The sequence below is a fragment of the Palaemon carinicauda genome, chromosome 20, assembly GCF_036898095.1.
Source record: "Palaemon carinicauda isolate YSFRI2023 chromosome 20, ASM3689809v2, whole genome shotgun sequence".
In the NCBI taxonomy this organism is placed as follows: Eukaryota; Metazoa; Arthropoda; class Malacostraca; order Decapoda; family Palaemonidae; genus Palaemon; species Palaemon carinicauda.
The window spans coordinates 12099967-12113666 of record NC_090744.1 but is presented as its reverse complement, the minus strand read 5'-3'; the positions used below and the strand labels follow the sequence as shown (position 1 = coordinate 12113666).

General features: G+C 45.6%; 1 long non-coding RNA gene across 1 annotated transcript in view; it reads left to right on the top strand.

Annotated features, from left to right (window-relative positions):
* The first annotated feature begins 118 nt into the window (after positions 1-118).
* LOC137660147 (uncharacterized) overlaps positions 119-13700 on the top strand; it is a 44144-nt gene continuing 30562 nt past the window's right edge. Inside the window, exon 1 of the long non-coding RNA XR_011047627.1 lies at positions 119-317. This is a non-coding gene — a long non-coding RNA (uncharacterized lncRNA). The remainder of the gene's footprint in view (positions 318-13700) is intronic.

Here is a 13700-nt window from a genome sequence, read left to right as displayed (position 1 = left end):
TCAGCCGCTGCCGCAGTCTCGTGTTGACGTTCAGCCGCTGCCGCAGTCTCGTGTTGACGTTCAGCCGCTGCCGCAGTCTCGTGTTGACGTTCAGCCGCTGCCGCAGTCTCGTGTTGACGTTCAGCCGCTGCCGCAGTCTCGTGTTGACGTTCAGCCGCTGCCGCAGTCTCGTGTTGACGTTCAGCCGCTGCCGCAGTCTCGTGTTGACGTTCAGCCGCTGCCGCAGTCTCGTGTTGACGTTCAGCCGCTGCCGCCGCAGCCCCGACCTGACGTCACTGAAGAGTCTCGTCATATCTAGTCTATATATCAGGAATTAGGTGAAATATGATGATTTACTAGATCACGCAGGTTTTAATCACAATTATTGCTTGCAACATTAGAGTTGGACTTGAGAAGTGTATATTTTAGGCAAGAAGTAGGCCCTCTACTACAGTCATTTGCACCCTATGGTTGGCCGGGCGCATTAGGGCTTCGTTATACGTGAAATTGTATGATTGTTTTGTTTTATTTTGGTTGTGTTTACAGTTTTAATCACGTAGAACAATAATGTAGCCCCGTGGAAGGTTTGGTGTTTGGTTCAGGACTCTTCTTGGCCCAAGACAACTCGTCTCAAAGACAAATTGGCTCAAGGCAAATTGTTCCAAAGATTACAACGCCCTAAAACAGTTCTGGGTAAAGTTTTATGTTCCGTAAGGGAATCATTTCGAACAAAAAATATATATTTTCCTGTAGTAAAGAACATGATGGGGGTGTATGTATAATAGCAGCCAACTTTATGTATCATTATTTTTAACTTGGAATACGTCAGTGTAAGGGGGGGCGTTAGCCCCCTTCCCATTAGGCAAGTAGGTAAGGACATGGGTTGTAGGTTAGGTTAGGGGGGAAAGTTTAGGTAGGTTGATGTCCATTTTCAATCAATGTGTGAGGAACTGGCCGCTGATATACAAAGGCTCCGAGACAACTCGTCTCTAAGAAAAATTGGCTCAAGACAAATTGTCCCAAAGATTACAACTCCCTAAAACAGCTCTGAGTAAAGTTTTACTTACTGTAAGGGAATCATTTCGAAAAAAATATATATATATTTTCCTGTAGTATAAAGAACGTGATTTTACCGAATGTGACCTTCATTTCAATCGCAAACAAACAGAACAAACAGTACGACTAACTCGTGGTGTTCTTTATGGCTGTGATTGAAATTAAGTTAAATTCGGTGAAATCACATTATTTACAACAGGAAAACATATATTTTCAGTTCAAAATGTTTTACCATGAATATAATGGTTCTTGTTTGGCCAAACATCAAGTTCCGTATGTACTGTACTGGCAATCGGTAATGTTGAGCTGCGCATGCCGTTAGCAATGTCTTACCCTGACGGTAAGAACAGTAATACCCAGCTCTGCCTACATCGAGACAACTCCACCTGTGTCAATTTTATTTTAATGTCTTATATGTTAGTAGACTTTACAACATTCATAACATTAAAATCAGAATTATTTATAAATGAGAGAAACATGAAATTCAATCTCTATACAAAAATAAGAAAACAGTCTATCAACAATGTACTATTAATTCTCTATATGCTTTTATGTTATTACAAAGAAATAGTTATAGATGGTAACAGTTTAAAATGTAATTTTTTTGGTTACATGTATGATAGTAGCCAGGCGTATGTATCATGACGGCTGACTAAGAATACAGCCATGGACTGATCCCTCCAATACAAACCCCCTGAAAGTCCTGCCATAATTACAAAAGTGACGGTTAGTCCCTTTTGCTGCTGTGAGTGGGAGGCTTACTTACTCCAATCTGCACCGCTAACTAGCAGTTACACCTTGTCAAAAAAGTGTATCGGCTGGTTTCAGCTTCGCCAAAATAACACTCCACAGTAAAGAGCTTCTCGTTTGTATTGCTAGGAAAAATACAATTGTTCCGTAACTGGAATACAAACCTACGCTATTTATTTAGAGGTATTACTTTTGAATATTAAACTTACCCGGTGAATATATAATATCTGACGTCTCCGACGGCTCGACAGATTCCAAAAACTCGCTAGCGATCGCCGTGAAGGTTGCGGGTGTGACCACCAGCGCCGACTATCGGCCAGATACCGCATATACTTGTAAACATCTCCAGTTCTTCTCTGTCGGTCTTGTCGACAAGTTGGTTCCACTCGCTTTATGACCTTGAGTTTTCTACCGAATAGGTGAAGTACTTGGTTTTGGTTTTATTGCTTTCGCCGTGTTGGATTATTCAATACTATCTTCAAAAGAAATGCTTTTGAAAGGAGAGGAAAAGTGTTTTGCCCTTGCTTTTTTTTTTATCTCTGGTTTTTCCATAGAGTAAAGATGGCCGACCCTTCCCTCAGTGTACGGAAGTGTGTTTAAGGCTTTTAGTAATTATTTTATCACGTTATAAATTATTGTTGATATTTATAGATTCTCCTCTATATATTTTATATCTCACCCGCCTTTATTAGGCCTCTTCGATTAGCTTTCCATTTATACTAAACATCAAGATAAATTTTATGTTTTGTTTATATGCGGCCTTTACCTATTCCTTGTAGGCGGTCCTAACTTGGAAAACGAAGTTAAACAACGTTGAGCCCATTCAACTTTTATTTTTGTTAAGTTTAAATCAATTGCTCTGTAAGAGTTATGAAATGAATATTTTTTGAAAATATTTTAAGAAATATATTCTTTGAATAGTCTTCGTGCTGTTTTTTTCAAAGATGAACTAACGTTTGGTTTATTTATGCTACGCAGTTTGCGCTCTATCGTTACGATAGAGAAAGAGAGAATCACGGTTTCACTTTGCAGAAAGAGTAAATCGATTTTGACGTTTTGTTCATTCTTCTTTCAAACTGAAGTGTTTAAGATACTAATTTAAAGGAACTTGTTAATTTTCAATTTTTAAATATAAAACTTACCCGCTGGTTATATAAAAGAGCTGAAGTCCCTGACGCCAGGACAGAAAATTCAAATCTCGCGCTATCGAAGATACGCCAGGTGTACCAACCGCACCCTAGCGGTAGAACAGGTGGAACTACACACCAACTCCAGTTCTTCTCTCTGCCGTCATAGCTGACTGACATACAGAAGTTCGCTCTCGTGTTTTTACTCTCTTGGGAAGTTGTTTGGTGATGTACAACGTTCTTTTTTGAGTTTAAGCTATCGTTGATTAATTTTCCTTGGTTCTTATCTTGAAATCTTTTTGTTTGAGATTTTCTTTATTGTTTTTTCCCTTACTTTTTGCTTGTCGGTCTCTCACGTTAACTTTAAAATGGCCGACTCCTCCCTGCTCAGCGTAGGTGTGTTAGTGAGGGTTGTCGTACACGACTTCCTAATGGATCTATTGATCCTCATTCTATTTGTGTAAAATGTAGGGGTAAATTTTGTTCATTAGATGATAGGTGTAATGAGTGTCTTTCCTTAACTAATGATGATTTTGTTACTTACGATCGTTATGTTAGGAGATTAGAGAGAGATAGAGTTAGGCGTAGTTCTTCCCGATCTGTGGATAGAACCTTACCTAATTTACCTGTTCCTAATCCTGTTCCTTCCCCTGTGGTGGTAGATCAGGAACCTACTATGAAGGACATGTTTACTGCTATTTTGTCTCTTGGTGAGAAAGTTGAGTCCTTAGCAGCCGATAGAAATACTATCTTTTCAGAGTTAAAGGTATTGAAAAACCGTGATCCTATCGGAACTGTGGAAAGTGTTTCAGTGTCTGATGTGGTACCGAAGAATCGTGACTCTCTCGGTGTTGTGACAAGTGTTGATAATGTGGTTAGTGTTGCGGAAGGTGCGTCGACACGGGTGTCTGATGTGGTACCGAAGAATCGTGACTCTCTCGGTGTTGTGACAAGTGTTGATAATGTGTTTAGTGTTGCGGAGGGTGCGTCGGCACGATCTTGTCGTTCACCTAGCCTTAGACCTCTTTCGAGCTCTCGAACCCATGGGAGAAGTAATGTCGAACGGCTTAAGGGAACGAGAAGCATCATCAATCGTGCAGACGTCCCCTCGAACGTTCCTGTTGCCGTAGCTCAGGTCGTTCACCCTCATCGTAGGAAAGGTGAGGTTCATATGTTATCCCCGTCTTCCGATGAAGGGTCGGGGAGTGAGATCTGGCGGCGAGCGTCGAGACCGCTTAAACGCTCCCATGTTGATTCACAGCGTCGGGAATCGCCTGTGCGGCCAGGATGTAGTTCGTGGGGTTCACCGGAACGTTTCCGTTCTCCCAGCGCTTGCACTCCGGCCAAACGTTCAGATCACCGTGTTCGTGCGGATATGATTCCTTCCGATTCGGACCTTGTAACTATTCATGCACCTCCTCTTCCATCGGATTGGCTTTCTTCCCCTGAAATACGTGGTGACATTAGTGCGAATCTTCCTTCTAGGAGTTCTGTTGATCCGAAATGGACTGCGCTTTTGTCTATGAAGGAACAACTCTCGTCGTTGATGGATTCTTATCAACCAGGTGTTGGCGTTGTGTCTGGGCGTTCGATGTCAGACCAGTTATCGCACAAACGTTCGATGGTATATGGCCTTGACGAGTTATCACTTAGACGGTCTCCCATTCACAGTGTTCAACGCCAGGTTGATTTTGATGAGTCGCGTCAGAGAGTTTTGGTTGACCAGTTTGCGTTTTCTGGTCGCGGGGAAGAGCATCGGCGTCGACAAGTGGACGAGACGCGGCAACAATTTGAAGTAGTGGATCGCCCGCGGCAACAACTTTTGGACGCGGCGCGTCAAAACATTGGTTTACAGCGGCGACATCCTGACTACTTTGATCGCTCGCAGCAACAGTCCTCGGACTTTACGCGACCTCGCGGCGATCTTCAACAGTTACCTTCTGATTTCAAGCGTTCTTCTGTTCAACAACAGTCGAATTCTAAGCGGTCTAAGCAGTTGTTGGTTGAGGATGATCGTCTACATGTCCGTGTTTCGCATCAATCTACTTCTACTTCTCCCCACCAAATTGACTCAGATGTTGGCCTTGACAGGCAGTCCCATCCAGACGTTGTTCCTTCGGTTCAGGCTGCAGCTGTTGCTGCACTGCCAGAAGACGAACCAGAGGAAAAGTCGGATGAGGATAATCCTATTGAGGAAGTCTCTGAGAATGAGGAGGAGAAGCATTATCAGCATGCTGTGGACCTTCGCAAGTTTATGCTTATTTTGACTGGTATTTTCCCGGATTCTTTTACCCCTGTGGCCCCTCGTTCTCCGCCTTCTGAATTCATCTTAGGTAAAGCTACTAAGGTTCCAGTTTACACCAAGATGGTTCTTTCTCGATCTTCTAAGCGGGCCTTGAAGTTAATGGGTTCTTGGTTGGACTCCAAGAAAGCTTTTGGCAAGACGGCCTTTGCCTTTCCTCCCGCTAGGTTAGCCTCTAAATCTAGTGTGTGGTATGAGACTGGTGAAGTGTTGGGCTTGAGTTTTCCTTCTTCTGCACAAGGGGATTTTTCAAGTTTGGTAGATGCTTCTCGTCGTCTTGCCTTAAGGAAGACGAAGATTTGGTGGTCCATTCCAGAGTTCGACCATTTGCTTAAAGGTCTTTTCAGGGCCTTCGAAGTTTTTTAATTTTTTGGACTGGGCTTTGGGGGCTTTGAGTAAGAGGGTCTCTGATATGACGGAAACGGACACTAGTGGTTTGGTTCATTTGATGTCCTGCTTGGACAAAGGTGTGAGAGATGGCTCCAACGAACTTGCTGCCTTGTTTACAGCTGGAATTCTCAAGAAAAGGGCCACGATGTGCTCCTTCCTCTCCGCAGGAGTGTCTCCTTATCAGAAGACAGGCCTTCTTTTCGCACCTTTGTCTAATTCTTTATTTCCTCAGGAATTAGTGGGCGAGGTGGCTACTGCTCTCACTCAGAAGGCCACACATGACTTAGTTACTCATTCGACTAGGAAAGTTTTGCCTCCTTCATTCTCCTCTCGAAAACCTAAGGAATCTTCTTCTGGGTTTCGTCCTCAGTCCTTTCGTGGGAAGCCCTCTGGAAGAGGCTCTTTTAAACCAGAAGGAAGGAAACCTAGAGGCAGAGGGGGCAAGTCCGGCCGAGGTAAAGTCTGACTGCCCTCTCCTTCAGACAGCAGTGGGGGCCAGGTTGACTCACTTTTGGGAGGCTTGGGAGAGGAATGGAGCGGACCCCTGGTCCGTCCAGGTGTTAAAGGAAGGCTACAAGATCCCCTTCCTGACCAATCCTCCTTTAGTCACAGATCCAGTGGATCTTTCGCCCAAATACAGAGAGGGTCCCAAGAAACAAGCCATGCTTCTACAGATGTCTCTTTTATTAGAGAAACGAGCAATAGAGGAAGTGCAAGATGTTACGTCTCCGGGGTTTTACAACCGCCTTTTTCTAGTACCCAAGAGTTCCGGGGGGTGGAGACCGGTTCTGGACGTAAGTGTGCTCAATGGTTACGTCCAAAACTCGACGTTCACCATGGAGACTCAGAAAACAGTTCTGGCAGCTGTGAGGAAGGACGATTGGATGGTCTCTTTAGATCTTCAGGATGCCTATTTCCACCTTCCGATTCATCCCAGCTGCAGACGTTATCTGAGGTTCATGGACGGAAACAAGGTCTTCCAGTTCAGGGCTCTTTGTTTCGGACTCTGCACGGCTCCTCTATTGTTCACCAAGATCATGCTGAACGTGGCAAGCATGCTGCATTCGAGGGGAATCAGGGCCTCTCTGTATCTGGACGATTGGCTGATAAGAGCCTCCTCAGCCGATTGTTGTTTGAAGGACCTCAAGATGACTTTGGATCTCTCCAGAGAACTGGGTCTCTTGGTGAGCTCGAAAAAATCACAACTCATTCCATCCCAGGAGATTCTTTATTTGGGGATGGAGATTCACAGTCGGAGTTTTCGGGCTTTTCCGTCGTCGGTGAGAATCCAAGCAGCCCTCCTAAAAGTACGAACGTTCCTGAAGAGAGATCTTTGCTCCGTCAGAGATTGGATGAGTCTTCTGGGGACTCTCTCGTCGTTAGAGAAGTTCGTGACCCTGGGGAAGTTGTTCTTGCGTCCTCTTCAGTTTCATCTCAACCGCCATTGGAAGAAAGGGGACAGCCTCGACAGGGATTGCATTCCCATCTCGACTTCCATCAAGTCTCATCTTCAATGGTGGAACAACGAGCCCAAACTGAAAGAAGGCTTGTCTTTACTTCAGAGGAACCCAAACCTCGTGTTGTGTTGCGACGCCTCCAACTCGGGGTGGGGAGCCACTCTAGAGAAGCAGGAACTTTCGGGGACTTGGACGGTGGAGCAAACCTCTCTCCACATCAATCAAAAAGAGCTTTTAGCTATTCATCTGGCTCTCATCGGCTTCGAAAAGCAGATCAGGGGCAAGGTAGTCCAAGTCAATTCGGACAGAACGACAGCTCTGGCCTATATTGCGAAACAAGGCGGGACCCACTCTTGGTCTCTGTTCGAGATTGCAAGACTGCTCCTCATCTGGGCGGAGGAAAGGAAGGTGACTCTTTTGACGCGGTTCATCCAGGGAGTCAACAATGTGAGCGCAGACAGACTCAGCAGGAAAGGTCAGGTTCTCTCCACAGAATGGATTCTGCACCCGGACATCTGCAAGAGTCTGTGGCGGTTATGGGGTCGACCTCTCGTGGATCTCTTTGCCACCGCGAAGACCAAACGACTAGAGTGTTACTGCTCTCCGGTTCCAGATCCCGAAGCTTTTCACATAGACGCTTTTCTGATGAACTGGTCACACATGGAGGTTTATGCCTTTCCTCCGTTCAAGATCCTTTACAAAGTGATTCAGAAGTTCGTTTCACACGAGGAGACCAGAATGACACTGATAGCTCCGTTCTGGCCGTCAAGGAGCTGGTTTCCAGAGGTACTGGAATGGATGGTGGATGTCCCGAGAAGCCTTCCCATGAGACCCGATCTTCTCAGACAACCTCACTTGGCCCGAAATCATCAAAACCTCCGAGCTCTACGTCTGACTGCCTTCAGACTATCGAAAAACTCGCTAGAGCTAGAGGATTTTCGAAGAAGGCAGCCAAGGCAATTGCAAGGGCAAGAAGGTCTTCAACCATCAAGGTGTATCAGTCCAAGTGGGAGTTGTTCAGGGAATGGTGTAGAACTAACGCGATTTCCTCTTCCAGTACATCGCTCTCCCAAATAGCAGATTTTTTCTTGGACCTTAAAACTAAGCATAACTTCTCGTCATCAACTATTAAAGGTTACAGGAGTATGTTGGCGACGGTTTTTCGACACAGGAACCTAGACCTTTCTGATAATAAGGATCTACGAGATTTACTTAGGTCTTTTGATACGACCAAGAAGATTCAAACGGCTCCCATCGCCTGGAATTTGGATGTTGTCCTTAAATTTCTCATGAGTGACAGATTTGAGCCTTTACACTCGGCTTCATTTAAGGACTTAACCTTGAAAACCCTTTTTCTAGTTACCCTCGCCACTGCGAAAAGAGTTAGTGAAGTTCACGCTTTAAGCAAGAACATTGGTTTTCGGAATGGGAAAGCCATTTGTTCTTTGCAACTGGGGTTTCTGGCCAAGAACGAAAACCCTTCTCGACCATGGCCCAAATCCTTCGAGATTTCTAACCTTTCGGATTTGGCTGGCGATGAATTGGAAAGGGTTCTCTGTCCAGTTAGAGCTCTACGGTGTTATGTGGACAGAACTAAGAATCTGAGAGGTAACTCAGACGCTCTGTGGTGTGCAGTTCGGAAACCCTCGATGCCCATGTCCAAGAATGCCTTGTCTTTTTTCGTTAGATTGTTGATTCGAGAAGCTCATGCTCAGTGTGATGAGTCGGATCAGAGGCTCCTCAAAGTCAAGACACATGAGGTCAGAGCGGTAGCGACTTCAGTGGCCTTTAAACAGAACCGTTCTCTGCAAAGTCTGATGGATACAACATTTTGGAGAAGTAAGTCTGTTTTTGCATCCCATTATTTGAAGAATGTTCAGACTCGCTATGAGGACCTTTTTACGTTGGGTCCTTTTATAGCTGCTAATGCGATAGTAGGTGAATGATCTACCACTACGTTCCCTTTTTTCCTAATACCCCTTTTCTATCTCTTGGAACTCGTTTGTTATGGTTGTTTGTGGAGATTGGGCGTCAGTCTTCCGCAATCTTTGATTTGGCTAGGTGGTCAATTTGTTCCTTGAGTGCACCCGGAACAAGGGTATTGGTTGAGGTCCTGTCATGTTATAGGTGTTTGTACCGTTTGACAGCTCCTAGAGATTTTCAGCCCGAGTGGATTACTGGATCTCTTAAGGATAGCGGACGAAATGAGGCAGAGTATCATTGCTGTCAGCTTCCTTATCAGGTGAGAACTGCTTAAGTTTTTTGTATGTAACCCTTAAGTGAATTTTCTGTATGTAGCTGTCTCTGACCCGCCACCAAGGGGTGTCAATCAGCTCTTTTATATAACCAGCGGGTAAGTTTTATATTTAAAAATGATATTTTCATAATAAAATAAATTTTTAAATATAAAACTTACCCGCTGGTTATATAAAAGAGCTGAAGTCCCTGACGCCAGGGCAGAAAATTCAAATCTCGCGCTATCGAAGATACGCCAGGTGTACCAACCGCACCCTAGCGGTAGAACAGGTGGAACTACACACCAACTTCAGTTCTTCTCTCTGCCGTCATAGCTGACTGACATACAGAAGTTCGCTCTCGTGTTTTTACTCTCTTGGGAAGTTGTTTGGTGATGTACAACGTTCTTTTTTGAGTTTAAGCTATCGTTGATTAATTTTCCTTGGTTCTTATCTTGAAATCTTTTTGTTTGAGATTTTCTTTATTGTTTTTTCCCTTACTTTTTGCTTGTCGGTCTCTCACGTTAACTTTAAAATGGCCGACTCCTCCCCTGCTCAGCGTAGGTGTGTTAGTGAGGGTTGTCGTACACGACTTCCTAATGGATCTATTGATCCTCATTCTATTTGTGTAAAATGTAGGGGTAAATTTTGTTCATTAGATGATAGGTGTAATGAGTGTCTTTCCTTAACTAATGATGATTTTGTTACTTACGATCGTTATGTTAGGAGATTAGAGAGAGATAGAGTTAGGCGTAGTTCTTCCCGATCTGTGGATAGAACCTTACCTAATTTACCTGTTCCTAATCCTGTTCCTTCCCCTGTGGTGGTAGATCAGGAACCTACTATGAAGGACATGTTTACTGCTATTTTGTCTCTTGGTGAGAAAGTTGAGTCCTTAGCAGCCGATAGAAATACTATCTTTTCAGAGTTAAAGGTATTGAAAAACCGTGATCCTATCGGAACTGTGGAAAGTGTTTCAGTGTCTGATGTGGTACCGAAGAATCGTGACTCTCTCGGTGTTGTGACAAGTGTTGATAATGTGGTTAGTGTTGCGGAAGGTGCGTCGACACGGGTGTCTGATGTGGTACCGAAGAATCGTGACTCTCTCGGTGTTGTGACAAGTGTTGATAATGTGTTTAGTGTTGCGGAGGGTGCGTCGGCACGATCTTGTCGTTCACCTAGCCTTAGACCTCTTTCGAGCTCTCGAACCCATGGGAGAAGTAATGTCGAACGGCTTAAGGGAACGAGAAGCATCATCAATCGTGCAGACGTCCCCTCGAACGTTCCTGTTGCCGTAGCTCAGGTCGTTCACCCTCATCGTAGGAAAGGTGAGGTTCATACGTTATCCCCGTCTTCCGATGAAGGGTCGGGGAGTGAGATCTGGCGGCGAGCGTCGAGACCGCTTAAACGCTCCCATGTTGATTCACAGCGTCGGGAATCGCCTGTGCGGCCAGGATGTAGTTCGTGGGGTTCACCGGAACGTTTCCGTTCTCCCAGCGCTTGCACTCCGGCCAAACGTTCAGATCACCGTGTTCGTGCGGATATGATTCCTTCCGATTCGGACCTTGTAACTATTCATGCACCTCCTCTTCCATCGGATTGGCTTTCTTCCCCTGAAATACGTGGTGACATTAGTGCGAATCTTCCTTCTAGGAGTTCTGTTGATCCGAAATGGACTGCGCTTTTGTCTATGAAGGAACAACTCTCGTCGTTGATGGATTCTTATCAACCAGGTGTTGGCGTTGTGTCTGGGCGTTCGATGTCAGACCAGTTATCGCACAAACGTTCGATGGTATATGGCCTTGACGAGTTATCACTTAGACGGTCTCCCATTCACAGTGTTCAACGCCAGGTTGATTTTGATGAGTCGCGTCAGAGAGTTTTGGTTGACCAGTTTGCGTTTTCTGGTCGCGGGGAAGAGCATCGGCGTCGACAAGTGGACGAGACGCGGCAACAATTTGAAGTAGTGGATCGCCCGCGGCAACAACTTTTGGACGCGGCGCGTCAAAACATTGGTTTACAGCGGCGACATCCTGACTACTTTGATCGCTCGCAGCAACAGTCCTCGGACTTTACGCGACCTCGCGGCGATCTGCAACAGTTACCTTCTGATTTCAAGCGTTCTTCTGTTCAACAACAGTCGAATTCTAAGCGGTCTAAGCAGTTGTTGGTTGAGGATGATCGTCTACATGTCCGTGTTTCGCATCAATCTACTTCTACTTCTCCCCACCAAATTGACTCAGATGTTGGCCTTGACAGGCAGTCCCATCCAGACGTTGTTCCTTCGGTTCAGGCTGCAGCTGTTGCTGCACTGCCAGAAGACGAACCAGAGGAAAAGTCGGATGAGGATAATCCTATTGAGGAAGTCTCTGAGAATGAGGAGGAGAAGCATTATCAGCATGCTGTGGACCTTCGCAAGTTTATGCTTATTTTGACTGGTATTTTCCCGGATTCTTTTACCCCTGTGGCCCCTCGTTCTCCGCCTTCTGAATTCATCTTAGGTAAAGCTACTAAGGTTCCAGTTTACACCAAGATGGTTCTTTCTCGATCTTCTAAGCGGGCCTTGAAGTTAATGGGTTCTTGGTTGGACTCCAAGAAAGCTTTTGGCAAGACGGCCTTTGCCTTTCCTCCCGCTAGGTTAGCCTCTAAATCTAGTGTGTGGTATGAGACTGGTGAAGTGTTGGGCTTGAGTTTTCCTTCTTCTGCACAAGGGGATTTTTCAAGTTTGGTAGATGCTTCTCGTCGTCTTGCCTTAAGGAAGACGAAGATTTGGTGGTCCATTCCAGAGTTCGACCATTTGCTTAAAGGTCTTTTCAGGGCCTTCGAAGTTTTTTAATTTTTTGGACTGGGCTTTGGGGGCTTTGAGTAAGAGGGTCTCTGATATGACGGAAACGGACACTAGTGGTTTGGTTCATTTGATGTCCTGCTTGGACAAAGGTGTGAGAGATGGCTCCAACGAACTTGCTGCCTTGTTTACAGCTGGAATTCTCAAGAAAAGGGCCACGATGTGCTCCTTCCTCTCCGCAGGAGTGTCTCCTTATCAGAAGACAGGCCTTCTTTTCGCACCTTTGTCTAATTCTTTATTTCCTCAGGAATTAGTGGGCGAGGTGGCTACTGCTCTCACTCAGAAGGCCACACATGACTTAGTTACTCATTCGACTAGGAAAGTTTTGCCTCCTTCATTCTCCTCTCGAAAACCTAAGGAATCTTCTTCTGGGTTTCGTCCTCAGTCCTTTCGTGGGAAGCCCTCTGGAAGAGGCTCTTTTAAACCAGAAGGAAGGAAACCTAGAGGCAGAGGGGGCAAGTCCGGCCGAGGTAAAGTCTGACTGCCCTCTCCTTCAGACAGCAGTGGGGGCCAGGTTGACTCACTTTTGGGAGGCTTGGGAGAGGAATGGAGCGGACCCCTGGTCCGTCCAGGTGTTAAAGGAAGGCTACAAGATCCCCTTCCTGACCAATCCTCCTTTAGTCACAGATCCAGTGGATCTTTCGCCCAAATACAGAGAGGGTCCCAAGAAACAAGCCATGCTTCTACAGATGTCTCTTTTATTAGAGAAACGAGCAATAGAGGAAGTGCAAGATGTTACGTCTCCGGGGTTTTACAACCGCCTTTTTCTAGTACCCAAGAGTTCCGGGGGGTGGAGACCGGTTCTGGACGTAAGTGTGCTCAATGGTTACGTCCAAAACTCGACGTTCACCATGGAGACTCAGAAAACAGTTCTGGCAGCTGTGAGGAAGGACGATTGGATGGTCTCTTTAGATCTTCAGGATGCCTATTTCCACCTTCCGATTCATCCCAGCTGCAGACGTTATCTGAGGTTCATGGACGGAAACAAGGTCTTCCAGTTCAGGGCTCTTTGTTTCGGACTCTGCACGGCTCCTCTATTGTTCACCAAGATCATGCTGAACGTGGCAAGCATGCTGCATTCGAGGGGAATCAGGGCCTCTCTGTATCTGGACGATTGGCTGATAAGAGCCTCCTCAGCCGATTGTTGTTTGAAGGACCTCAAGATGACTTTGGATCTCTCCAGAGAACTGGGTCTCCTGGTGAGCTCGAAAAAATCACAACTCATTCCATCCCAGGAGATTCTTTATTTGGGGATGGAGATTCACAGTCGGAGTTTTCGGGCTTTTCCGTCGTCGGTGAGAATCCAAGCAGCCCTCCTAAAAGTACGAACGTTCCTGAAGAGAGATCTTTGCTCCGTCAGAGATTGGATGAGTCTTCTGGGGACTCTCTCGTCGTTAGAGAAGTTCGTGACCCTGGGGAAGTTGTTCTTGCGTCCTCTTCAGTTTCATCTCAACCGCCATTGGAAGAAAGGGGACAGCCTCGACAGGGATTGCATTCCCATCTCGACTTCCATCAAGTCTCATCTTCAATGGTGGAACAACGAGCCCAAACTGAAAGAAG